The sequence below is a fragment of the Ornithodoros turicata genome, unplaced genomic scaffold (genome assembly GCF_037126465.1).
Source record: "Ornithodoros turicata isolate Travis unplaced genomic scaffold, ASM3712646v1 Chromosome28, whole genome shotgun sequence".
Lineage (NCBI taxonomy): Eukaryota > Metazoa > Arthropoda > Arachnida > Ixodida > Argasidae > Ornithodoros > Ornithodoros turicata.
This window is the reverse complement of record NW_026999351.1, coordinates 1,139,930-1,158,025: the sequence shown is the minus strand read 5'-3', so window position 1 is coordinate 1,158,025 and position 18,096 is coordinate 1,139,930. Positions and strand designations below refer to the sequence as shown.

At 47.3% G+C, this 18,096-nt stretch overlaps 2 long non-coding RNA genes across 2 annotated transcripts; both read left to right on the top strand.

Annotated features, from left to right (window-relative positions):
- Positions 1–383: 383 nt before the first annotated feature.
- LOC135373621 (uncharacterized) lies at positions 384–2,714 on the top strand. Its single transcript, XR_010416523.1, has 3 exons — positions 384–471; positions 963–1,040; positions 2,652–2,714. It is a non-coding gene; the product is annotated as an uncharacterized LOC135373621 (long non-coding RNA).
- Positions 2,715–3,080: 366 nt separating this feature from the next.
- On the top strand, positions 3,081–15,631 carry LOC135373643 (uncharacterized). Its single transcript, XR_010416532.1, has 7 exons — positions 3,081–3,110; positions 9,792–9,830; positions 11,585–11,626; positions 13,321–13,374; positions 13,994–14,309; positions 15,012–15,077; positions 15,459–15,631. It is a non-coding gene; the product is annotated as an uncharacterized LOC135373643 (long non-coding RNA).
- The last annotated feature ends 2,465 nt before the right edge of the window (positions 15,632–18,096 follow it).

The following is an 18,096-nucleotide window of genomic DNA, read 5'->3' as shown; positions in this document are numbered from 1 at the left end:
TGGATTTCGGACAATAAATCGGCGTTAAGAGGCCCTCTCGGCACAAAAGAATACCGACCTTGTCATCCAGTCATGAGAGCGTTGGTCTTCTTACTCAGCAGTTTTGTGGAAGCCCCAAAAACCGGCGTTGTTTCGACAGATTCAAATGGCTTCAACTATACTGCGGTATTTTTACCGATTATTCAGGATAAACCGGGAAAGGAGGAATATATATATATATATATATATATATATTTAGCATATTGCGTTGCCCGTGAATTTTCTAGATGCAGCAGTCGTGTCTGATGCGTAAATATCTCCCGCTTCTTCAGTAAAGTTATCTGGAAGATTGAATTACTACAGCGCTCATACATGGCGTGCATGGGATGAAGCAGAAGAAGTACGTCACGCGTTCATGATCTTTCATTCTGTGGATGTAGTACGATTCATTGTGCGACCTCGTTTTGCAGAAATATCCGCCTCAACATAAAGGTAAGTTCAATCGAAGTCATTGGTTAATTTATTAAGGGAACGCGATCGTGGAAAGTTATCCAGTCGAATTTATAGCGGTTATCTCTAAACACGAAAAGGAAGGGCTTTCTCCTTCGTCGACGCTTGATAGATAATAATAATTCGGGGTCTACGTCGCGAGACAACTGAGATTATGAGCGAGCTTGATAGAGACGACATATATGACGACGAGATGTTGGAACTGGCTGTAAAGCACAACATCTTGGTCCGAGTTAGAATTGTCCCAGCCATTCGTGAACTCAAATCTTCATCCTTCCTTCGTCGCCTTTCACGCTTAAAATTATTTTAGCTTCTTTCTACTTCCCTTTGGTGTCTTCAAGTACGACCTTGGGTTTCTAGAATCTTCTTCATCTTGTTTTTGGCTTCAGAAGCTTTCGCTTCAGTCGCTGTCGTTGTGATTAATTTGTTTGTTCAAGCAATCTGAATTAATTAATCCATTCTTTATCAAACAGTGCTGGTCCTGGGGTTTCTTCAACACTGAGTTGGAGCCTCGAACATTTCTTGAAATTTTACTTGAACTGTGTCATCAGGTAAGAAATGTTCACTTGTATATATCTCAAATATCTTGGACACATCTCGTCGGGTAGCGTCTCGCAGTTGTGCATGAGCAACAGGAAGTTAACAGGAGGTGGCTTAAATGCTCAAGCTCAGCTTCACCGGTGGAACATCTGGGATAGATAAGCGCAACGAACTTCAGCATTGCCGTTCTCTTCTGACTCCTGTTCGCCTCTGACTCCGCTGTTAGAAGGGTGTTGCTTGGATGTTACATTAGATTGCAGATATCCCCTTCTTGGCAAGGATATCTGCGTCAACGGTTGATGTGTTGGAAGTCTGCAGTGTGCCTAAGCGTAGGACATGTGCACCCCAGACAATGGCTAAGGCCTCTTTGTGAATTGTGAAGCCTAATTCCTAAGCTGAATTGTGAGTAGTTCTTTTCCGCCGTTTTCAGAGTTGACGAGAAAAATGCGATTGGCCTTTCCGTCCCATCAGGCTCTTTCGTGAGACCGTGCCGAGGCCACTTGGTCTGGCATCACAATATGAGTCGGGATGGTAGCTGCGGATTGCAGTGCACGAGTGTCACATGCAATAATTTCTTTAGCAGTTCCGAAAGCTACTTGTAGTCTTTTGTCGACTTCGCCTTTGCAGATTTTTGGAAAAATGCGTGCAAGGGTCGGAAAAGGTTTGTAACTCTTGCCAGTCCCTTTGCATTCCCTTCGATTCTGGCCCTTGTTTGTCCGGAATAAGATCTACCTTGTAATTGATGAGCATAACAAAAAACGCAGTTGGCTGACGTTTGGGGTGTTGTAGCTTCAAGTACAGCACGATTCTTGTCTTTAAGCCTTCGCTGCTGATCTTGTATTCGCAGCACACAATGCTTTCCTGGAAGAAGGAGCAGTTCTGCAGGTTTGCTTTCAATCTAAACGATTCCAAAGATTTTTGTAGATCTTCATTTTCAGTGGTACCACTCGCTGATATGTCTTCTTGCGTTCCATGTGTCATAAGACCGCCCTGTAGAACGTGTTCGATGGTGCGTTGCGAAATCGCGGGTGCGGGAGCAATGACAAGCACAATTCTGTTATACCGGAAGATACCTTTTCCCATACTCATGTTTAGCAAATTTCCTGAGTTCTCATCCACATTCCATTTGTAGGAATGTTTGCCGGAAGTCAATTTTTGTGTATTTCCGTCCACCAGTTAATTTCTCGAAAATGTCATCAACCAGTAGTGAAGGATACTGATCCCCAACTGAGTGCTGATTGACGGTCTCTTGAAATCTCCACATATCCTGACTGTCCGATTGGAATTTACTACAAAAGCTATGGGAGTAGCCCATTCACTGACATTGACATTTGTCAGGATACTTCCTATTCTACTCGCTTCAATTTGGCAAATACTTTTCCTTGAGTGCATGCAGCACTGGACGAGTACGAAGGTTCATCATTCCTTCGTCGCCTTTCACGCTTAAAATTATTTTGGCTTCTTTCTACTTCACTTTGGTGTCGTCAAGTACGACCATGGAGTTTCTAGAATCTTCTTCATCTTGTTTTTGTCTTGAGAAGCTTTCGCTTCAGTCGCTGTCTTTGTGATTCATTTGTTTGTTCAAGCAATCTGAATTAATTAATCCATTCTTTATCAAACAGTGCTGGTCCTTGGGTTTCTTCAACACTGAGTTGGAGCCTCGAACATTTATTTTGAAATTTTACACTTCGACACTTCATGGATGTAGTTTTCAGTGGAATGCAGTTGAAATGTTTCGACTAAACACATATTGGGGCAATAGAATACTCCGACCATGTCCATGTTCATTGAAATTACATGACCCTCAATACCTGATTGTTAGCAAGTTATGACCTCGTCCCAGAAACACTTATAAGCCTTTACAAGAAACCTTTTATTCGAAGCACTAATCATTATCTCGACTTATTTATTAAACCACTATAGTTCTTCCGTTTCGGTCTTGCTTATCCATTACTGGTGTGTTAACCCGTAGCCTCAGACCTAAGATGTTTGCCTTGCAAAAACCATTCCCTCACTGTTTTCTTTTTTTTTCTTTTTTGCAAAACAGTTGACAGCCATGTCCGGTTCTACCGCGGCACTGGGTAAGTACTCCTCATATCCGACAGTATAATGGCTCCTGCCTGCGCTCGAGGGTTTTATTCCGAACCGTAAGCTCTTGGGGGCGGAGGAGAGTTGCACGAAGATAGGGGTGCAGGTACATTGTAAGAGTGGTACACAAGAAAAAAAACGTAGTGGTGTGCAAAACAATTTGTGGGTGTTGGAAGTGTTGTAGGTGGCGGATAAATCTGCTTGGCTGTGCCGAATATGATTTACTTAGGAGCATCGCCATCTACATCCTCATACAGGGCTGTCCAACCCCGCCCCCCTTCAAAAAAGTACCACATTGCAGCATGGGTGGTGAGCTCTGTACCACTGAAAATTCCCTTCAACATATTATTAAGCCTGCACGTCACGTTCGGTGCGACGTGTAAGCAAGTAGCATCGCTTAGGAGGTTTGCCATAAAATCAAAGGGTTACGCGGGACCAAACTTATCATTGAGCTAACCTTGAAAAAAAAGTGTGATGTTAAAACGGTTAGGACAGACTTATTTATTTACACATGGTAACAAGACTTTCGTGCACGAGACTTGCACTTCAGGTTACAAAAATACGAGCATGGTACAGAACATATATAAAGTTGACGGGGGAGTTTTAGCATAAGAGGTTAACAGGTTCATGGAAAGGATGCAAATACGGGTAAAAATGAAAAAACATAAATACAAACGCAGGGGTATCATCCCCTGCGTTTGTATTTATGTTCTTTTCAAATGTTTCAATATGTTATTTCAAATTTCAAAAGTTCGTAGATCTGCTATTGCGCACAACCGTAATATTAACCACATCACAATACTCAACTCACTCAGTCGACTTCATGACAACACAATATCACTAGAGAACGACAACCTCATCACAGCGTGCACGAAAAGCAAACTATCAAATAACACTTTCACATTAACAGTCACGACCCGCGCCACTGTAAGGTTGCGCCTCGTATTGGACAGAGTGTAAAACTGCGCTGAATTAATTCTAATGACTCAGACTATGCTGAGAAGCTCACTTGCTTAAGAGACCACCCAGACTTTCGTTCAATCCGAACTCCGACGTAAGGCACTCACACTGGACTGAAACGAGGTTCTGGAACACGAAAAGATCCTAACACGAGCCAAGTAAGCTTAATCACTAGATATTTATAAGCAGCATCCAAACATCAACGGCATTATACGAAGCGGCTCCTCCAGTGCGGTGACTCACCTAGGAGTATCCAATACAGACGCACAAAAATCCTAGCAGACTCCTGGGTCAACGCCAAAATCAGTAAAACGGACACCCTGTATGACAAAACACGCCCCTGCAACCCTCCCACGCTGCAAAACATGCAAGCACAATCAACCGGTAGCCCAACAAAAGCACTGCGAGCAATTACACTCACTCTGTTAGCTACGCATTGATGTACAGAATAACCAATGTCATATACCGCATTGAATGAGTCGACTGCTATATGCAATACATTGGTGAAACCGGCTAATCAATGAACAACCGCCTTACCAGCCACAGAACCGACACTTCTAAAACACTCCCGCAAAGCAGCCCCGACAGTTGAAACATACGTTATACAGGGTGTGTCACATGTCGTGTTATTTCAACTTTGTAAAGTAGAAAAACAAAACGGCTCAACAGAAAAATAGTTGGGTAAGCGGCTACCTTCCGGGCATGCCATCCTGCCACCTACTAAAATTACTTTAGACGGACTTTTAATTGAAATGAATTAAATTTTTAGAATTGATCTCGAAAAACTGCCTAGTAAATAACGTTTTTTGTTGCTAAATCAGATAGACAATGGTTGAATCAGCCAAACCCACTGCAAAATATGTTATGTAGTACGGCGGATATGTCCAAAAATTCGCTCGAAAATTGGCGCACTGAGTCGGCGTAAAACAGTGGTGACCAGGGGCGACCAGGCTGAACTGCGGGTGATAGGTTTAGTGACGGTTAATGGCGATGAACCGAAAACGAAAGCTCAGGTCGCGCACAACAGATGGCGGTGCTGGTGATGAAGATTACGCTGCTGCGACAGCGCAATCCCCAAGGCGGATGACAAAGCCGGCGACGAGGGCTGAGGGCAGCGGGAAGGTCGGGCGCCGGACTCAAAGGAAGGCAGCAGGCGGACCCGAGCGGCGGGCGGCCCGCGCTGCTCGAGCTGCTGGGCCCAGTGTACCCGACGTGAAGGGTGAAAGGCAGGAGACACAGTTGAGCGCATAGGGAGGGAGGGCGAAGCGTCGACACCGTGGTGCCGACTCCAGAAATGCGGGCTCGAGCCTGTCGATGGCCATAGTGTCGGGTCCGAGCGGGACGTCCAGGCTGAAACAACTAGCCGGCTCGTGAGATGACCCTGTAGGGGATGTCGTAAGGTGGCTGCAGGTTGGTGCGCACCGAGTCCCGACGGAAGAATACGTGCGTACATTGAGGAAGGGCGGGACACACGAATATATCGGATGCGGTGCCCGAGCGGGCAGAAACGGTCCATGTTACGAGGAGGGGTCGGGCAAGAGCGGAGCCGAGAGGTGAATAACGTTCCGGGAAGGCGGAGCGGTCGTAGGACCATGTGGGCCGCGCTGCAGCCGTCCTGGTGGATTGCCGCGCGAAGGTCAAGCAGGAGGAAGGGAAGACGTACGGACCATGTTTTGTCGCCATGGTCAGTGGCGCAGAGGGAAGCCTTGAGCTGCCGATGGAGGCGCTCGACCAGGCCGTTGGCAGCAGGATGGAGGCTGTGGTTCGAATGTGATGGGTTACGAGGGCGCTGCACACGTGGACATGCAGAGGGCCGATTCTAACTAGCGTCCTCTGTCCGTGGTGACAATGGACGGGACGCCGAATCGGTAAACCAGAGAAGATCAATGCGTGGGCCACTCTTTCTGCCGTGATGTCAGGAATCAGCGTTAGCCTGCGGCCAGCGCGTAAAACCGGTCGAGTAAGAGAGGGGTAGCGGTAGACCTTCGCCGGAGGGCCGACTAGGTCGATGTGTAACTGGTCGAAAAAGAGCATCTCGCCGAAGGAACATATATATGTTTTGTACTGGAGCAGGCCGAAAAACATATGGGATTATTATTCGTAAGATGATGTCCAACAAGTTTTCGAAGCTAGCGCGAGCGCTGAGTCACGAAACTCATGTCCCACCATCCTCGCCATGTTCATCACGTTCATTCCGCAACTATGGGCCGCTGCACTATTCCCCCTTGCAGAAAGATGTTCATGTGCCGCGAAGGTATCAAAGAGGAATTTGCCGCGTATCATCGAGGCGGTAGTAATCCGGTACCATACTTACCAGATTGACGGTCAGAAGGAGAATTGGGTACTTTGCCGATGCGATCTAGGGAAAGCATATATTGAATAAGGGGGGTGACGCACTGCTGGAGAATCCACTTTACTTGTACAGACCCTTCCCCCTTCCACGTATCGACGTTACAGTCGAACTTTTGAAGGGTGCCAGGCAATTTAGTTCGTTGGATCTCGTTTCTGGCTATGGCCAAGAGAAGCTGGATGAAGCATCACGACACATTACCCCGCCCCGGACAAGAATGAGAAGGTAGTGAACTTGCCCTCACCGTCCAGCGCGAAGGAGCTCCAGTCGTTGTTGGGTTTAGCGTCGTATTAACGCCGGTTCACCAGAGATTTCGCCACTATCGCCTCTCCACTGCATCGTCAGCTCGAAAAGGGCACCGCCTTTGCGCGGACCGAGGACTGTGAGGCTGCTTTTGCCCATCTTAATACGCCTTCTCACAAGCGCGCCAGTCCTCGCTATCGAGACTTCAGCCTTGCCCATCATTGTGGACACGGATGCAAGCGACAGCGGTTTAGACGCTGTTCTATCATTAGCGAAACGCGACCGAGCGAGGCATAGCTTACGGAAGTCTAGGCCTAACCAAGCCCGAGAGGAAGTACAGACCCACACGCAAAGAGCTGCTCTCACTTGTCTATTTCATTCGCGTATTCCGTCATTATCTTCAACGGCAAGGAGTACGTCTACAGGACCAACCACAGTGCACTACATGACCCCGGTTCTTCAGGAACCAGAAGGCCAGGTTGCACGCTGGCTCGAACAACTCAATGGTTTCATTTGCGTGTTATTTACCAACCGGGAATACAGCACCGTAATGGCCGACGCCCTGCCGCGAATGCCTGGCTCGTCTGCGAATTCGCGGCCCACAGACTGTCCCATGCCGATTTATGTTCGCACCAGATGCGTGACCCTGTTCTGTCTGAGGTGATTTTGTACCCAGTCGGCCGCGTCACGGCGCCGTCTCTTCAGGCCGAATCTAAGCACTACCTGCGCCACAAACATTGTTTAGTGTGGAAGAAGAGTCCCACCAGTCCTCCCGTCCCTGTAGAGCCAAAAACTTTGGTTGCCGAAATGCTCATATCTGCACATGACATCTCCATCGTAGGCCACCTTCGTAGGCCACCTCGAAAAACTTAAACGCAGGTTCTCTTGCATCGCCATGAACGCCAGCGTCTCCGGCGGGTGTACATCGTGTCTGAAATGCTGCTCATGGAAACCCCCACACGTAACACCCCATGCTCCTCTGAGTCACCCGTATGTGGCTGCAGTATAGTAGTGACCCCTGTGCAGATGGTCCAGTGGCTGACGTACGATTCCCTGTGTGCTGTTGGTATTTCCGAGCGAGCTTGAGGGGCTGAGAGCCCGAAGTCGATGATGTAATGCTGTCTGACGAGGAAGTTGCGATGAGAATGCAGTCACGCGTATACCACGGACAACTAAACCACAGGTAGAACGGTACTGGTAGTTCCCGGACAGATATCATCAGGTCATAAACTCCTGGAACGTCCAATGGGTTGCCATTGAGGTCGTAAAGAGTCTGGGGTACAGTCGCTTGGGTCGGGAACGCCTAAGCAGTTTTCTGCACCGACATCGTAGTTGAGGACAGTCACACTGGATCCCGAGTCTAGCAGCATCCTAACTGGCGATCCTTCAACGGCGCCTGTAATCATGATTGAGGTACCTCCCAGGTTGCCGGTGGACCGCTGTATAGCCGTTCCCAGCGAGGCCGAACAAGGAATTGCCGATTAGTTTCATGTTGCCGGATATCTGTAAAACCGGGACTTGGCTCATCCTCGTGTACGCCGTGTGCAACAGCATGCGAAGTGACTCGGATTGCCGCAGCGGTAGCACACGGGGACGTTTGCAGGGCGTGCAATTTTGCAGAGGTGGCAAGGGCATCAACTTTCCTGTCCAATCCAGCTATCGCTGATGCAAGTCCCGCCAGTGGATCTGTCGTGGGTGTGGCTTGTGACACGTACGCCACTGTGCGCGATGCAGCGGAAGGAGATAGCGGAAATGGGCGAATAACTGCAAGACTACTAGAAAAGCATCGGCTATTGAAAAGCATCACCAGCGTTCCAGGGATAGCAGAGGTGACCTTGTCTCGGTGGCAGAGTCGAAGCCAAGAATAAACGCATCTCGTACCATGTTATCTCTCATTTGCGGCGAACAACGGGAAGAGCAATAACTTCCCCGCTCGTCGGTCAAGAACTACCTGGAGCTCAGGCGAGAAGGTGCTTCTCCTAGGATTGAAGTCCCCATCACAAGAATATGTGTCGGGTAGAAGAAATTGCTGAAGTACTGACGTGTTTTCAGCTGCATGTCACTAAGAGAATCCTACCGCTGCCACCAAAATGTAGCAAGTGCCGAAAAACTTGTGGGTTTATTCTTCGTCCGACTGGGATGTCCAAGCCCTTTTTGAATCTAGCACGAGCGCTGAAGTCACGAAACATACGTCGCACCGTCCTCGCGATGTTCATCACGCCCATTTCGCACCAGGCGGCCGCTACAGTATTATATATATAGTAAATTATTTGCCGTGCTGCGGTATTATTACGCATAAATATTACACAACACTTGTGTCAGGGATCGCTAGAAAACGTTGTACTCGACTGGCTTCATGCAAACGTGATACTTTTTCCCAAAACAACTGACACGATAAACGTAGAAAATTATTGCCAAATATCATTGAGTAAGTTTGCTGAACCTCACTTCCCATATTATGACTTACCGTGATGAAAACGACCTTCTATTTGTAAATTAATGCGTGTTCGGCAAGAATCGTTCTCATTTTATTTCTTCAAAATACGCACCTCTTCAAGAGAGCCCTCCCGACTGGACACCTTGCGACATCCGTCTCGCTTCCGATGCACGATGTATGCAGAGTGTTGAAGGTAAAAGTTCTGAACGGGCGGTCGTTTGAGCTCGGCATCAACATGATGGGTGAGATGTGTTGTGCTTGGCGATAGTGACACAACAAGTATCACGTTTGACTGCAACGAAATGTTGCAGATTAATGTTTCCTCGTTTCGTTCGCATTAGAAATGGAAGAGATTGCATAATGAGACGAAAATTATCCTCTGGACCACTGCTGTTCAGATCTGAGTTTTAGTTTATTTCGTCGTACATCAACCATTGCTTCTTGGATCATTCTTGGAAGTGGATTCAAGCCACTTGGACGGACGTCGACAAACGCGAAACAGACACGTTGCTCAGTGATGTCCTATTTTGAAACACGGTCATTTCGGACCCTGCAGATATATTGACATTTTTAGATATAAACCCTGGATTTTTAAAGCTGAAACATCGTGGCACACCAGTGACTTCTTCCTGTGGACATCACATCTGGTGGATGCTAACGCTTTCATTTTAATTTTTATTTCAGAAACGCAAAGCGCTCAGGTGTCGGCAGCTTCCGACTTGGGTATGTGAAAAACAGCGACGTAGCGATGATTTTTTTTTGGGGGGAGGGGGGGTCTATGGGGCATGTTTCCCATGGGTTCTTCGGTACAATATTTATACGAGAAAAATAAAGTCAGGACAAGGAGGCGCGAGAAGCTCGCTCTTCGTTCACTTCTTGGTTATCACGTGATCGAGTGCAGTCGTGTCCGATATTTCAACGAAAGGGAGTGATGCTGTGGTATTATCGCTAGCTTGTAGACATCATGCTAATTCTGATTATACACCTGATGATAATTCTACATGGGGACAGGGGGATGTCACCCTCATCTCCCTTGCCCAATAGCACTCCCAAAGGAACGTTTTCGATCAGGGGTTAAATCCCCTAAACTTCCCCTCTGGCTACGTCAGCGTTGACACATGCTTTGCACAGAATCAGCGGCTATTCCATTCGATTACGTTGTGATCCTCCAATCTGTAGCGACAGTTCTACTGACACGAGAAACTGCAGGTTATTTCACATGTAAGGAGTTGAAATTCACAGTTGGGGAAATGAAGAAAACACAGACAAGACTATCAAATTTGGCATTTAATTGCAACCTGCAAAACCAAACGAAATGTATGGACGCGCAGCAAACGCTCAATTAACAGACATGACATCGCATATTGACTGTCTCAACGGGTAACTGGGACTTTCATGGGTCGAGAGTACAGAGGGATTTGAGCTATTGAGGAAGTGCTTTGTGGTGTTGCGCTTTGTGAGCAGCCTATAACAACCGTTACAACACCACGCACAACCACCCAATAAAAAAAAAACACGAACAGTCCGTGGCTCTGGAATAGAAACACGCATAAAGCGCTTTGGACTTTGTTGAATGTCGTTGCAAAATCAATATTCTCGCTACATGAGCTCATGAAGCGAAATGATTGGTCTGCGTAACACAGGCAGGAGCTTAATATTAGTAATTGGCTTACGTTTTTTATGGGTTTCCTTCAGACCTATTCAGGCATATGATGGCACGCTCTAAATCTGCTGCAAGCCATTCAAAATCTGGCGTCAAAAACTCACCCGCACTGTTGGTGATAGATATGCTAATGTCTTACGAGCTCGTCTACGAAGCAGGGCACAGGCTGGCTAGTGGGTTCCAGCCTACTGCGGTGTCGAAGGGAATGAGCAGCCGACAGCACAGCAGAAGCAGCTGTCTCGTCTAGGAGGCGGACGCGTATCGCGCTGCTGAGAGGAGATCGTCATTCCGTACATTTACGCCTTGTGACTCCCCGCAATAGACCATTTGACTCTCTCCCCCAGCTACGCTGAGCAGAGCTAATGCAGCGGTTCGCTCTGCGGGACATACCTCTCTCCAAGCTGCTGCATTAGTTAATCGAATAAGCCTTGGTGTGGTTTTCTACAGCGCAGTGGCGTTACCGCTTGAGACAAGTTGACTCTCCCCAATGCTGTCACTGCGGTGCTGTAGCGCGACCGCTCCGCCAGTCACATTCATTACATTTGCATAAATAAGATAAGAGCTCATTCATTACATAGTTGTATTTCATTTGGTAAAGCGACTTGAACGGACATAATAACCAACAACAGGAAACAGGCACGTTGCTCAGTAATATCGTGTTTTGAAACATGGTCATTTTCAGACCCATTATCTTTCTAGGATTGAGACCCTGAGTTTTGAACGCTGCAACTTGGCGGCATAGCAGTTGCCGTCTTTTTATGGACATCGCGTTCTGGGAGATGCTGACACTCTGTCTTTTTAATTCATATTTCAGGAACGGCAAGTGCTCAGGCGTCGGAGGCAGTTATAGGCCCGGGTACGTGATGGACAGCAGCAAATATATTTCGGGAGGGTTCTATGGGAATGGTGCACATGAAATGAGGATGTCACCCTCATTTCGTTTTCTGAAAGCGCACTACCAAAGGCACGGTTGTCGATGGGGGTTGAATCCCCAAACATTCTCACTGGCTTTGCCAGCAGTAACAGATTCATTGCACCAATTGAGCTGCCATTGCATTCAATTGCACCGTCAACGTCCCAAGTGTAGCGACAGCGTGTACTGACATCGGCGGTGTCGATTATATACCATCTAAAGAAGTGAAATTTACATTTGAGAAAACTACGAAAGACCTCACACTCGTAAATTTGTCAGTTCATTTCATGCTGCAAAAGAAAACGAGATGCATTGCGGCACAGCGAACGTCCCATGAACAAGCATGGCATCCCATCTTCAGGGTACTAAGGGGTAACTGGGACTTTCGTGAGTCGAGAGAGTAAATAAGGGGGGATTGCGGCTATTGAGGGAGTGATTGATTCGGGTGTTGCGCTCTTCTTGTATTTTCCTCTCATTACATTACACTTTAGGAAACCTGTGTCAACATAGGTTCTAACTGAGTAGGAATTTTATCAACTCCAAGCTACGGTACATATTGACTTGACAGACTACCATGGGGATATGTAAGGAGGAGGAAAAAAAAACTCTGGGAAGGACAGGGAGGAGACACATAGATAACATGCAACAGCAAATACACTGTGGGTACGCCGGGCATGAGGTTTGGTGCTCCGGTGAATTAAAAAAGGCAATACGTGGCGTCGAAATGGAAATTATGCATCAAGTGCTGTATGTTTATTGAATGTCATTGTGAACTCAAAATTCGAGCTATGTAAGCTCGTGGAGCGAAATGACTGGTCTGCGTGACAATGGCAGAACATTAGTAATTAATGGCATTTCGTTTTTCCTGGGTGTTCCTCGGGCGCTTTTGATACATATGTCGGTGCATTTCCCTTAGTAGTCGCGCCAGGATGCACATTATCTGACTACGTCAGAATGGTGACAGACGCACTGCACCGATTGAGCGACCATTTCATTCCATCCCACCGTGAAGGTCCATAGTGTAGCAATAGTGTCTGATGAGATGTGCACTCTCATGATGTGCACAGTTGAGAAGAGAGTAAGAATGCCACCAGGCATCGCCTCCGAAATACGCCGTATGACCGCACAGCAAACGTCCCATGGACGGACACAGTATTACACGAGTCGAGGATGTGAATAAGAAAGGGATTGAGGGAGTGCTTTATCAGTGTTTTCGGAGTGTGTTGTGCTGTTCTTGTACGTGTTTGCCTCTTGCATTTCAATACACTTTATGAAACAATATATTAACTTAACGACATTATCTACTGACATGTTGACCATGGTTTTGAAACCGTCTACCGATTGCGGCACAGATCAGCGGTCCATGCAGTGTTTTTCAAATAACATACGGCTTCTAGAAGTGTAGCATTTCTGCGCAAGCAGCATATGTTGAGCGGGAAATATATACTCGCAAAAACAATTGATAACTGCCATTATGGCCGTTTTATGACTCATATCCCACAGCCGGCTGAATGGTCCCATCAGAATATGACGCTGATGGAAACGTTAGAAGAGTTGCAGATTGTGCGCAGTCCACAAGTTCTGATTGACTCACTCATTTGCCTGTGTTGCTTAATGCATTGCATTTGGTACCGCAGAAGTTGCTCCCGCTCCTGCTGAACGTCCTGATGAAGTAAACCTCGTCGATGAACGTGAGTGCGAATATGGTTATCGCTACTTCTTCAGTGAGCAACTCCCTTAGATATCTTTTCGCCCTACTACATCACGACATACAGTGTAACATCTTCGCCACCTGCATGTTAACTATCCCGTGCAAAGAGTGGTTTGAAAACCGAAGCGAATATGAAGCGAACAACTGATTTGGATAATCGAATACGAAGCGAATAAGTCTAGAACCGTAGCGAATAGGAAGTGAATAGCTGCAAAATGGACCGGTTTGCCCGCATAGGCGGAGTGGAAATCAAGAGCGAACGGAAATGTTAGCAGATAAATGATATGTTTAAAATAGGTCTACAAGCGCCAAATCTCTGTTAGTATCTATTGAGAAGGTAGTGAGGTAGGTGAGGAAATGGTATTTCACCACCATTGTTCTGACATAATAAAGGTCCAATCTGGACACGAAATGTGAAGTAAAACAGGCCTTGTCAGATGATTCCTTATATCGTTCCGATGTACCATGCAAAATGTTTCCTTTATATTCGACTCCAAGAATTTGTAATGCAATTCCGAACTTGCATCTCTTGCCCTCGACTGAAAGCCGCACTTGGAACAGTAGTGACGTCAGGAGCGTTCTGTTCCGGCATCATCTAGGCTCCTCTGAGCGGGCTGTGTCAACACCACCTACATACACAAGGCCCCTCCGCAGCTCCGTGACGTCACCCTATGCCATCCGTCGGCAAGCCAACAATGGCGTCCGCTTGCTGTGGTTGCGTTCGGCAGAGATGCTATTTCGAAGACGAATTCACCCGTTTTCTCGATGTGAAACAGCGAACGAGCGTGTACTTCCGAAGAATAGGATCCTACTGCAGTGTCTGTGCCCATAACTTACGGAATAATTGCGTACACAGCGGCAAGCCCAGCGACTTACAACTTCTGCTGCTAAGAGTACACGAAAGCACGAATAAAGGTGAGTTGAACAGCTTTACTACTCGTTTGGACTGGTGTAGCTTTTAATACTTCCTCAGGAACAGTTGTAGAACGGTTTGCAACAGCATACTTCAAAATACGTGCAAAAGTTGTACTTTGAGGCGTACAATTACAGTTTTTGGATGCAACATTGACTACGTTATGAAGGGCACCCATAGAACGCTGTGATCAAATGGCACCATTACCGGCCTCGGTGGCTCAGTCGGTAGCGTGTTCGCCTTCTGATCCCGAGATCGCGGGTTCGAACCCGGCCGAGGACGTCAGCAACTCGGTGGTAGGGTACAAGTTGCTCTTCCGCGAGGGACGTTAAATAAGGGGCGCCGTGTGATGAGCTTTCATCGCACGTTAAAGGACCTTCAGGTGGGCAAACGCAATCCACAGACCGACAGCTGTGGCGTCGCTCATGATCTGAGTTGTCGCGCGACGTAACCCCCAATTATTATTACTATTATTAAATGGCACCATTAGTATTCACCTTGTAGAATTTTATCTTTTGTTTCTGAGAAGCTGCTTCTCCCTGTGCAACTGATCTGTCGCAGCTTAATGTTGTTCAACAGCCTGTTTACAGCTAGAACGTGTTGAAACGGAAGTTTCTATTGCTATAGCTATCTTCTTTCTCGCGAATGTATTGAGCAATGACGCTGAATCTCTCTTTCTGATTGTTCTCTTTTTTCTCATGCAGAACTTGTCGAAGTACGATTCATGAAGAGCAGCATTGACAACAAACGTATGCGTTTCGGCTACAAAGGTGCAAGGAATCTTCGCATTCTGTTGCTCAATGTTTGCTTCGTTGAGGGCCTCGAATGTAAATTCAGTAGCACGGTTTTTTAGGTTCTTTCTCTTAAGCGCATAGTAATTATACAGTGCACTACATGATGCTCGTTCAACGTCGACTCCCCTGTCAATGTCAGGGAATGCTGGTTGGAAGAAACACCTTAGAGTGTTCTTTTCGTTAAGCCTGTTGTTGCAGGTACACTTTAGGGGGTGGGGGGGTGGAATGGGTTAAACATGTAAAAAAAGGAAGAGTTTGATTTACATTTTGTCTGATACATTTGAGAACATTGTGATATCATTCCCCGCACTGACTTTCTTGCATTTGCTTCAGTACTCGCTTTTATTTTCTTCTCAGGTGCCTCTTGTGACGTGTTTGCAGTAGACAAACAACTGGTGTAAGTGGTGAACAGGTGCGGGACATACCATCAAGAGTCAGCCGTGTGTCCTTCAGTAACTACGACTTCCTTCCCTGTCTTGCAGTCAACACTGCGTGATGTTTTTGTGATTGGTTGTTGGAAAACGACGACAACTGACATTTGGCGGTTCTTCTGATCACTTGCGCTTTCAGTCAGTAAAGCTGTTCATACTTTCGCTAAGTGGCTCGTCCCTTTCAACAGGTTATGGGCCCAGGGCGCGTTGATCGTCGGTAATCGTTCAACCGGGTCTGCTCGTCATCTCCTGCTGCGTCGAGTTGGAAATTGCAGAATGAAGCAAATTCTCTGTGGCGAAGCTCGTTGACGGCAAGTACCAAGTATGGAAGTTTAAGATGAAAATGCTACTCATCCGGGGGCACCTGGTCGTACGTTGCGAGTGACGTCGCAGCGGATACAACGCCTGCATGGATCACCGGAGGCAGTAAGGCCCAGAGCACAATCTCCCTGAGCATCGATGACGGACAGATCGTGCACGTCTGTAACTGTACGTCAGCGAAGCAGATGTGGGAGGAGCTAAAGAAGGTTCACGAGCGAGCAAACTTAAGCAACAAGCTTTATTTACTCAGGGAGCTATACCAGTCACGTGTGGAAAACGATGAAGATACGTAGATTTACAACAGGCGAATTGTGGAGTTAGTAGAGCGGCTTATAGGCATCGCGCAAGAAATCACTAATTTCCAAGTGGGTGCTCTTCTTCTCAGCGGGCTTCGGGACTTTTACGAAGCGCTGTCACCGCTCTGGACACTAGGCCAGATGACGACCTGACCTTGGAATACGTCAAAGGAAAGCTTATGGATGAGTATAAGAGGAAGCAAGAAATGTCTACAGCGTGCGCACCCGACTCTGAATCGGCACTCCGTGTGCAAGAACAGCACCGTGGGAAGTTCTCCTCTGACACCAGAGAATGCTTCTTCTGCAAGAAGGTGGGACATCTCACGAATGACTGTCATGCCTGGAGGGCGCAGAGGGAAATTTTCCGGAAAGGGCGTCTCAAACAGAGAGCTCGCACTGCAGTGTCACAACACTCGTCGTCTTCAGAGGTTGCGTTTCTTACGTCGACAGGCTCTACTGGGGAGAGCTGGTACATTGATTCCGGTGCTACAAGTCACATGTGTCATGACCTGCGGTTTTTCACGAGGAACTTCAAGGAGAAAGCAGAGCTTGTTACTGTAGCAAATGGTCAGCAATTCTCTTCTCACAGGATCGGTGATGGACTTCCCTACTGTCAGGTGTCCCGATCAACGGTCAATAGGATATGCATCAAGGATGTCCTTTTCGTGCCTTCTCTGGAAAGTAACCTACTCTCAGTCAAAAAGCTAGCTAGCCGTGGGAACGTCGTGACATTTAACGGGAACGTGTGGTCTGTCACGAAGAATGAGGTGGTTTTAGCGAAGGCAAGAGCTGAGAAGGACCTGTATCGGCTTGTGACAGCAAATTCTCACTCAGCACTTGCGACTCGCGACTCGGATAACCGGAACGGCATTCACGACTGGCATCAGCGCCTAGGATACCGTGATCCGAACGCTATTAAGCGCTTACAGAAGGAAGGCTTAGCAGATGGAATCCTCATCGAAGACTGCGGTCACCTGCTCAAGTGCACAAGCTGCGTCAGAGTAAAAATGAAGCGGAAACCGTTTCCGAAAGTCAGCACATCCCGAGCATGACACCGAGCAAAAATCGATATTTTCTGACGTTCATCGACGATTTCTCTCGCTATACTGTGCTGTATCTGCTCAAATCCGAGGATGAAGTTGCTTCAAAACTACAAGAGTTTCTGGCCATGGTGAAGACCAAGTTCGGAACGTACCCCAAAGTTCTTCGCGCAGACAACGGGACATAATATACTGGAGGAAGATCACGAGCGATTCTTCGTGATTGTGGCGTTGAGCTCCAGACAACTGTTCCTTACAGGTCTCAACAAAATGGTGTAGCTGAGCGCAAGAACTGCACGCTTTGTGAGGGTGCCCGAAGCATGGTCTTCGGAGCTAACATGCCGAAAATGTTTTGGGGGGAAACGGTGTTGACAGCGTGTTATCTTCAGAATCGGCTTCCTAGTAGAGCCCTCTGCAGAACACCTTACGAACTGTGGCATGGCAAGAAGCCCAGCCTACAGCACATAAGGACCTTTGCAAGCCGCGCCTTTGTACATGTGCCCAAGCAGAAGATATCCAAATTTGATGGTCGTGCTGTAGAAGACACACTACTTGGATTCAGTGAAACACAGAAGGGATGCAGAATACTCCTCAAGGTATCCCGGGACGTGGTGTTCCACGAAACTCCCGTCACAGAGAGGGACTGCATCCTCTGCACACTCTAACAAAGCGGCCATTCACTCCGGCCGTAAAAGCCCGTACGGACCCTTTCTTCGCTCCGGGCTGTTGACCCACAATTCGCATGAACCTTTAAACACGTCACATCTAACCCTCTTGAATACCATGCCAATGATGAGGACGGTGCCCAGAAGAAGAACAGTCTCTGTTCGAACTATCGGCGGCTTCTGTCCTGAGGGAGCTCCCTTCCTACATCTCTACCGGTTCGCTGGATTTCTACCCATCTAAG